The sequence below is a fragment of the Talpa occidentalis genome, unplaced genomic scaffold (genome assembly GCF_014898055.3).
Source record: "Talpa occidentalis isolate TD23 unplaced genomic scaffold, MPIMG_talOcc4v2.1 talOcc4.2386, whole genome shotgun sequence".
Classification (NCBI taxonomy): Eukaryota; Metazoa; Chordata; class Mammalia; order Eulipotyphla; family Talpidae; genus Talpa; species Talpa occidentalis.
In genome coordinates this window covers 272-10,414 of record NW_023602503.1, presented here as the reverse complement: position 1 = coordinate 10,414, position 10,143 = coordinate 272, and the positions used below count along the sequence as shown (strand labels likewise).

The 10,143-nt window shown below is 47.1% G+C and overlaps 1 pseudogene; it reads right to left on the bottom strand.

Annotated features, from left to right (window-relative positions):
• Positions 1-4,721: 4,721 nt before the first annotated feature.
• Positions 4,722-9,704, bottom strand: LOC119253919 (antigen WC1.1-like; annotated as a pseudogene).
• Between the last annotated feature and the right edge of the window lie 439 nt (positions 9,705-10,143).

Genomic DNA, 10,143 nt, shown 5'->3' with positions numbered 1-10,143 from the left:
GCTTCCTTCTGGATCCAATCTCCTATCTCCTTCTCTGTGCAAATTCAGACCTGGCCATTGGGAAAGGAAAATTCTCACCTTCCTTTTATGATTCTCCCTGTTCTTGGGTCATGTCCTTGCTGAATTGGTGAACCAGGACACAGGTCTTCATAGAGCACCTCTGGGTGGCCACAGATCTCTGATGATTCAGAAACCACATTCACTGGGTGCTGAGAGGTTTTCCTGATATATCCCTTGTTGTAACTAATTTGACATAGCCTGACCCCCTGAGCATTACTGGGCCTTCAGGGATGTTTTCTCATCACCACTCACTGGTCCTGCTCCTCCCTTAGCTGGTGTCCTGTCCCCTTGTCACAGTTTTAGATCTAAACATCACATAGACTTCACCATGATAGACTTAGACTCTTCTCTGCAGGTCACTAGAAGATCAATTGATCCTGAGAAAGGAAGAGGCAGTTCCCAGCTGCTCCCTGGGGAGAAAGGGGACCCTGCACATGACGATGTTGAAAGATCATCCCCGGAGCATCCCCAGTGCTGTTACCATGATGTTTTTTTAAAACTGAGATGAGGCTGCAGATGTTCTAAATGCGTGCATTCTGATAGAGCAGTAATGGCCTGTATTTGTTTAGAGACATTGCTCAAAATTAAACATTCTGTATAAAGTACTTTTGATATTGCTATTTTAGTAAGTTTTCACCCTAATTGCTCTTACACTATTGGTCCTCAAACACACTTTTCTTCAGGAAATAAGTGAGTGACCTGACTGTTTCTCACCTCCTCACAGGCCACTCAAGGTGTACTTTGCCCAGATTCACAATGTTCCAGGTGTCACTTCCTTAGACAAGGGACTCTAACTTGATCCCTAACTCCAAAGAACCTGACCTGTTTAGGGAAAACTGACAGACTCCATATGCTGGTCCCGAAAATGGCTGTAAATAAATAGTTAAGGAGGCTAAAGAGAGAAGCTGAGCTGCATGTTTGGGCAGCTCCATGGACTCAGCTAAGGGTTTGTGACTCTAATGTAGCTAGTGTCTTCCAAATTTTGATTTAAGGTAGTACTTGTGGAGCATTTGAAAAAATAAGTGCACATGTAGATGGTGCATTTTGGAAAAGTTTTCCATTATGTCATGGACATTCTTGTAGTACATATCTTATTTCCCAAAGTATATTTTACAAAGACCAAAAAAACCTTGGTGAAATCTTCTGAAGTTAGAAGGCTGTAAATGTTCACATACTGATTTGCAGATGACTTATTATAAAATGTCATGTAGTGCATGATGAACCAGAAATGTTTCCAGACACAATGTAATTCCAGAAGAATTTTATTGCTTGACTTGTCTGCTTGTCTCCCTCTAGCCCTCCATCCCCTGATCCCCCAATTTTCTCTCTTGTTACAACTGAAGTAAATAGGTGTGGATGATTGGAAATGGAATAGGAAGAAATAAGTTACTTCAAAATGGTGTAATAAGTAAAGTTTGTGAAGTTTGATTACCATTGGGCTTAAATAAATGTACTCAGAGCAGGGATAAAAGAGTTGTTCATGGAAAAAGGTGGAAACCATCAGGATTTATGAACACCAGGATGTGCAATTTCATGGAGAAAGGGGAGATTGGGGATGTTGGAGAATAACAAGGGAAGAGAAGGGCAAGTAGGGAGATTTTTGACATTGATATTCCATAAGCCTATTGGTAAAATTAGAAGAGCTGCAACCATTTCCCTCCTGCCTACTCACCCCATTCACTGTGACTCTCATTTCTGGGTTTAGCAAAGAAGGTATGGCATTTTGGAATATTCAGTAAAGTGTTTCCAAGTGTATATTACTGAGTAAATACTTAGTTCAGAGCTAGGTCTCAGGTTTCTATACTGTTCCAGAAAGTGTGACATTTTTTGCACTAAAGGAAGCAAGACTGTAGGATGAGGGATGTGATACAAGGATATTTCAACTGAGATTTCACTTAGGGGTGGGGTGTGATTGAAGACTGAATTTTCCAAGGTCAGTGGGGTCAATGTATCTGCACTCTTAACAACACGTCCTTGAAGCTCAAGGTGTTAATTATGAAGATTGTCCTTTCATCAAAGGCCCAAGTAAAAACTCTGCAGTAAGAAAGAAGACAGAATTCTCATTTATTGGGGAAACAATGTTACAGCGTGTTACTTTGAAGATTTATTTGATCCAAAAGAGTTGCTACATGGTGCTAAGCTCAACATCATCATACACAGGGTCTTCTTTTCTCAGGACCAATGGGCAGCCTCTCTCCCCATGCCAGAGATGGCAGCTTCTCTATGAGACTGCAGTGAGAGGCCTGCAAGGTGAAGAAAAATCTAGTTTCAGTGGTGAAAATAAAAAGAATTTTTTGGTAGAAGTAGACGAGTGCACAAAGACTACAGGGTATCTGTGAGACCCAGCAACTCTCTGAAAGGTTAAAGCTGCTTCTTCCACTCAGCTACTCTGTGCAAAGATGTGTCTTGCTCTTTACAGTTGCAAGGTATTGGGGCAATAATGGTAAGGACTAGAGACGAGAGTGAAAACTATCACACCCATGTGGTCTGATTCATTAGGAATGGGGGCAGGAGGTAACTCCCTAGATTCCTCAATCTTGGTGATTGAGGTACACCACTCAATACCAGCCCAAGCCAGACCCAGAAATCTTCAGAAGAACAATCTGGGTTCTTGGTCAGAGGACAAAAGGGAGCAGCTCACCACATCCCATGGCCCCCTGCTCCCCAGGCCCCACGTGCTCACATATAATCAGAGGCCTAGTCTAAGGAAGGTGGTTTTCATCTACAACTGAAACAATGCAAGAAAATTATCTCTTAATTTCATTCTACAGCTGAGATATTATCACTCCAAGTAGGGCCTTTGAACATCTGCATTAATAAGAGTTAATCCCAAATTTAAAGTTCTGGATACATGGTTCCCCAAACACATTTTTCTAGCTTTCAAATTTAATTGACACTGCTATTGAAACTTTCCAGAATATGGCCCACAAAATGAAAAAGCCCCAAATTTATTGTCAGATCATATTTCTTAATTTGGAGAATGAAAAAAATGAGAATAAAGCCTCTACCACTCATAGAGGAATGTCTGTATCGAGATGTTGGAGGAAATGGACATGAGAACACACGATGTGTCTCCTCTCAGAAGAGATGAAATAGACAATATCCAGGAACACTACATCCAGGTCTAGAGGGCCCCAGATGTTGATAGTGAAGATAAACTGACTATTGACATGTCCAAATTCATCCTCCCCAGACAAGGAAATGAGGCTACTGGAGACAGAGCTGACACTCACCTGGCTGGGAATACCCTGCACCACTGTCCTCCTCTGAGAAAAAATAATTCCTACTCATTCCTGGGGAAGTAGGAATTTCAGGAACAGGAAACTCTTCAACATCATCATAACCATCTCCCGTGGCTCTGACAGGCTGTCCCGGAGACTCTGGAAATGAACAAGGACTGAGGCTGGACTGGGGGGTGCTCGGGCCCTTCTACTGCAGAGATTCCAACAGGTGACACGTATAAGCTCTAGAGTCCAGGGCTGTCTCTGGCCCTGGGATCAGAATATATTTCATCTCAATATTCTCAGAATTATTTGATTCTTCCACATATCCTAGTATACTTTCCTAACATGGCCTCTCATACCATAAAGCATCAAAAAGCTATTGTGATATGAAACCAGGTACTACATTCAAGCACATGCTACAGAGCTGTAAATATAATATGTACAAATCAGTGTCTTGGAGTGAAAATGGACGAAGAGAACCCACATGCCCACATGCCTGTGAGTCTGTGGGAAACACAGAGCAGGCAGAAGGAATCTGGGTACCTCTCACTCCAGACAGGCGATCCCTTGTCCTGCACCAAAGGGGGCCTGGGTTTCACTCCACTGATCGAAGGATGCTTTGATCTAAGGTTCCAATTTTAGAATCCCTCTGACATGTCTCAAGTCTCATGTCCAGAGCTATCCATCATCACCATCTGGGGAAGATACAGGAGGAAATTCTCCTCTCTTAAGTCCCTTGTCAATATGAGCTTCCAGTGGCTGGTAAGTACAAGCACCAGTAGTCCATGGTTTTTTTTTTTTTTTATGCATACAAGAACTGGGTAAAGGCCAGAGGTGCAGGGGTGAAAGGATTCACCAGAGACAGAGTGGGAACAAACAGGCAAACTGACTGAAATACACTGCCGAGGGGAGCAGTGGGCTAGACAGGAGAGGTCTGCTGCGCCATGTGAGTAGCTCCTTGGCTGGACAGGGATCGAACTCATGCTGCAGAGGCTGCATGCGGACAGCTTCATAGTGCTGTGCTTAACCCCTTGCGCCACCAGGGAAGTCCAGTCCATGTTTTCTAAGTCCTAGCAATAATCAATTTTGGGGTCTCAGTATGTACATGACCCACCAACATCACACCATCTCCTATGCAAACAACACTTCCCAATGCTCACCATGCAAATTCTCAGAATGTCAATTTTAGATATTACTGAAAAAAATGCCCTTTGTGTCTATAAGAATTAGATGCATGTCTGCAACTGATTAGAAGTAGCTGTGGATACAGAGAACTGGGTCTGATATTTTCCTTTGTGAGGTGACAGAGTGGAGAGAGAGCAAAAGGTTTTTGTGAAGAAGACAGAAGAGAATCCTCCCATCCTCATCACAGAAGTTCTCTTCAGAAGAGATTCCTCCTTCTCATCCCCACAAAAAAGGAAAATCTGTGTCTCTTACCTGGGGCAGACACTGTGTCTCCCTTCTCCTCACTCTCCTCTGTGTAATACGGCAACTTAGTCGCTGAGTCTTCAGACAGGTTTCCTGGTGGGGGGAGAACATCACAGACAGAAACCTTTTGCCGTAGTAGGAGGCCCGGAGTCAAGGTTCAGAAGATATGGAGCTTCAGATTTGTAGGGAGAGGCCTAGGGAGCTCCTGCCTTGGGAGGAGGCTGAGAGGTTGAGTCTATAAATGTGAAGGAAACCATGGTCAGCTCAGGAACAGTGGGGAGAGCCTGGGACACACCTGGGCTGTCCAAAAGGTCCTCCTTTCTGGCAGAGCATAGTTATCAATCTCCTGGTACAAGGCCTCATCTATGACATCTTCGAAAGCAGGTGAGGCTGCAGAAAATGGCACGATCATCAGAGAAAAGTCCTAGAGAGACAGTCCCTATACAACAGGCAAAGCACATGGTGCTCTCCCGTGTCAACCCACGGGGGTTCCCTCTGGGCTGCCAGAGCCCCTTCCTGAGCTCTGTGGGACAGAGACAGCTCTCTTGACACTGATTGCGATCCTATACTCAATTCCCACTGACATTGTTTCCACAGTAAGTCATAATTTTTGAGAGGTTTTATATTCAACCAAGGATTCAGCTGTCTCGAATCTTGAAGGCTACTGTAGAGAAGGTGCTTTTTGCCAGACTGTGGTGGAGACAATACTGGGGCACTTTCCTTGGTATCATAACTGGCTTAACACCTTCCACGACTTCCCTTTAGCATCCCCATAGCCCACCTTGGTGCTCTGCTCTCTCTCTGTGCAGCTGAATCCCCAGGATGACCAGTACCAGGAAGAGAAGGGCCCCCAAGACGATGCAGACGATCCCAGGCAGGGAGAAGATGCCCAGGCCTGGAGCTGAGTTTGATCTGCTGCCTGAGGACAGAAGAGGCTTGTGAGGTTAAGAGATGGTTGTAGGTCCAAGAGAGCCCTTCCCCACTTGCCCTTGTCTTGCTCATCCACTGAGTCCTCATCCATGAAGTTAGCACTCAGATACATGCCTGGGCCTGAACCCAAGATGCGCCCATACAGATCCTGCCCTGAGATGTGCCAGTTTTCTTCTGCATCTGTTTCTAAGGGATTTTTATAAAGTGAAGTGGATGAAGTTTTGGGGCATTAGAGCTGCCAGAGGTAACAGGACTGCAGCACCTGAGTATGGGCCTTTCCTGTGCTGATATGATTAATTTTCCAGAATTATGTAGATGCTACTGCACAAATCCCTGAGAATGTGTGTGTGCCTCTATTTGTGACTCAGAGAAGAAGCAGCACTTACTTCCAAGGTTGGGCTGGATTCTTGTCCTCTCACCTGGAGAGAAGGGGAGAGAGGGGTCATCTACTGAGCTGGGTGGGAAAGCCCCAGGTCACCCCTGGTCTGGCACCTTGTTCTCTCACAGCTTCCAAGGCATCAGGCAAGAGCCTCCAGGTGCCAGGCTCAGAGCAGCACGTGAATCCAGGAAGAGCCTCGAGATGCCAGCACATGTCCCTCTTCCACCCCCAACAGGGTCGCCCACTCACCCGAGCACCTCACTCCCGCGTCCTCCTCATGCTTGCAGTCGCTCTGCCCCCAGGGAGCCGCAGGGCACTCCCACAGGGAGGACTCCCCGCCCCTGCACCGCACCTCGTCCAGCCAGATGCTGCCATTTCCAGGGCAAAGGCCGCCGCCCGCGGGGCGTCCAGCGCCGAGCCACAGCCCAGCTGCCCGCACACCACGTGGGCCTCGGCCAGGCTCCAGGAGTCGTCGCACACCGTGCCCCACGCCCCCGCGTGCCACACCTCCACGCGGCCCGAGCACGCGCTGTCTCCTCCCCGCAGGCGCAGCTTCTCCCTGTCTGCAAGGCCAGGGACCCCTGTTAGGGTCCTGAAGGAGGAGCCCCAGGGGACGGGGAGCTGGGAGGGGCTGATGTACCTGTGCAGGGGGCTGCAGATGGACAGCTCTTGGGCGTCCTTTCTGTGGAAACAAAGGGGGAGTTTTGGGTCAGCGACAGGAGGGGTGCTCTTGCCCCCCAAGAAGGTCAATACAAGCAGCTGAAATTAATTTATCTTTGTCTTGTCTGTCACTCTCTGTGCTCCACAACTAACACACACACACAGATGGAGCTCTCCTGGAGGAAAGACCCTGCACATCTGACCCACATCTGTGCTCCTGCTCTTAGCTCAGTGCCAGGTGCCCCACAGGCCTTCATTCAGCATGTGTGAGTGCAGAAATTTCTGTAAGCACTGGGCAGAGGGGACTGATCAAATGCGCTGAATGAATAGATGACTAAAATCTAGTGAAGTATAGTTCCTTTATTATTTATGAGTAAACTATTACAGAAAATACAAAATCATTCAGTGGTCTGTTGTACTAATAAGAAGATATTTATAAAATAACTCTAGAGTCACAGAAATAATTCATGTTTAACACTCCACTTACACTTTTTTAAGGAAAAATTACATAACAGAGGGCCTCCCTGGTGGTTCAAGGTTAAGACGCAAACTATGAAATTATCCGCAGCCTCTGCAGCACGAGTTCAATTGCCAGCCAGCCAGGAAATAACCCACATGGCACAACAGATCTCTCCTGACTCGCCTCTGCTCCCCTCAGCAGTGTGTTTCAGTCAGTCTGCCTGTTCTGTTCCCCACTCTGTCTCTGGTGAATCCTCTCACCCCCCACACCACTGGCCTGTACCTCAGCTCTTGTATGCGTAAATAAATAAATCTTTTTTTTAAAATGCATAACAGATCAACCAAGAAAACTGGGATGCAGTTCACTCTTAGAAGTGAGCAAAGCAAAAAGAAAGATCAGGAGACCCAAGGTCTCTCTGCCCTCTCAGCAGTGACAGTCAAGAGGATAAACCAAATCCTCCTTCAGAGAACTGTTTCTTTGCACCTGCCCACGAGAGGTTGGGAGGTCTCCGCTCTGCTCTACCTTCCAGGGTCCCGTCTCACTCCCCCTATCTTCCTTCTCTTCTTGCCATGACAGAATTTTCTCAAAACCCAGTATTACACTGACCAGGATCATCTTCCCATCTCCTCCTGCCAGGACTCTTTCTCATCCTTCCCCTCCATCAAAGCAGGACTTCTCCTCTGGCCACAAGTGCACCCTCCACACATTTCCTATTCCTCGTGGCAATGAAACTTCAGTCTAAAGAGAGTTTTCAACTTGGGATTTCCTGCTCCATGAAGGCAGAGATTATATATTCTCTCTTCTCTGTCCTCTGACCTGGAGTGTAATTTTGATTCTACAAGACACGGTTTACTCTCTGCCAGCAGATGGACCAGGAGTCTGATGAGTACTGATGTATTTCCATGCAAAAATTCAGGAGCATATGAGACACAGAGCATGGGGACCTGGGCCTCACTTATTTCAAGGTGTTCAGCATAGCGTTTAGCTAGTCCTCATTCACTAGAATTCCTTAGATGTTGATCAGAGGATTATTCACACTCCCCACAAGTTCAATATAATCACATGGTTATTTTTCACATGCACTGCTGTCAGCACAAGTTTCCTTATATTTTCCTCTAAAACAGGTTTGGAACATATGGATTAAAATACTATCCTACTTCATTTTAAAGACCTAACTTAAAGTCATGAGCTGGATTTGAAAATAAACATCTCTTGTGACAGCCTATGCGGTGATGACCGACACATATAATAGTCACCTGCACATGTGATCGAAGCTTCCTCTCCTGAAGAGCACGAACTGTATTTCCAAGGGTCAGAAGGACACTGCCAGAGAGAGGTATCAGTTTTCCTACACCGGATTCCATCTACCCACCGGGGTCTAGACCCTTCCCTAACAGCAACCAAAGAGCTGAGCGTCCCGCTGTCCCCACAGCCAAGCTGTCCACAGATCACAGACAAAGTCACGGTATCCATGGGGCTGCTGCACACACTGCCCCAGGTCCCGTTGTAGAAAACTTCCAGCCACCCAGCACATTCCTGGTCCTGGCTGACCATCCTGAAGGCCAGGAACTCTGAAAGAGAAAGGGGGAGACAGGGCACCGTGAGCACCCCACTCAGAGCTCTGGGCCCTCAGCAGGAAAGAAACACTAGATGCTGCTTCCTGACAAACTACAGAATCTGCTAACGGAGGTGTGGTGATTGGGGTGGGGGCAGATAACTCCACCAAAGATGTCTGCATCATGATCCCTGGAAACTGTGCATATCATCACCTAACATGTGCATAGGAGACCTTGCACAAAAAAGAGACTGTGCAGATGAACTAAGTGAAAACCTTGGAAGGTGAGATTAACCTGAACATTGAGGATTAACAAGGTGAGCCAAGTGTAATCCCATGTGGGACCCAAGTCTGTAAAAGTGCTGGTTAGAGAGAGAGAGGTGATTATAGAGAACAGTGAGAGATGTGTAACACTGCTGCTGTGATGACAAAAGAAGGGGGCTCTGCTGTCTCTTTAAAGACACTGTGCTCAGTGTCTCCCCCACACCCTCACACTCTACCCCAGCCCTGGACAATGTGCAGCGCAGACCTGAGCAGATGACCCCGGCATCCTCCTTGTGCCTGCAGTCATGGTGCCCCCAGCCCCGGGATGGGCACTTCCACATCTGGGACTCATTTCCTGTGCACTGCAGCTCCTCCAGCCAGATGGGCCCTGATCCCTCCCCAAAGTGAGCAGAGACCGTGCATTGAGGGCCTCCCCACAGCCCAGCTGTCTGCACACCATGTGGGCATCACGCAGGTCCCAGCCATCATCACAGATGGTGCCCCAGGAGCCCTGGTGAAGGATCTCCACTCTGCCGGCGCAGGGATGGCCTCCGTCCACCAGGCGGAGCTGTGTGCTGTCTGAGGAGAGAGTAGGTCAAGGAGGCACCTAACCTGGAAGGAGAAGCTTTCCTGGTCCTGGAAGGCCCTCACCTGAGCAGTTGGCTGTGCCCTCCTCTGAGGCTGCAGAGCCTGCTGGTGGAGACGGGGAGTGGGTGCACAGGGGCAGCACCTGGGTCTGGTTTCCTGCAGAGCAGTGAGGTCAGAGGGTTAGTGGGGTTGAAGAGCAGAAAACTGAATTAAACTACATGATAACCTAGTGGAGAGATCTGAGATGAACATTCTAACAAAACACTCAAGGCATCATTATTTTACAGTTCACTTTTCTGTGAAATTGTGCCCCAAAAACCAATATTTCTGTTTTTAAGACAATATGAGAATCATGAGAATGTATTTAGAAAAGTGGAAATATGGCAATAGTGTTGCAAGGGTTGCAGAGCTTCCAGGACAGTGAGCATTTTAGAGCCAATGCTCAGAGAGAAGCAAAGAACAGAGTTGAGCCTATTTCCCCTTGAGACCTGTGTCAATTCAACATTATAGATAACATTATAGACGTGACTCTGAAAACCTCAGCAGAGATTTGAAAGCAGGAGTAGTAAAGTGGGAGATCAGAGGAGAATATAAG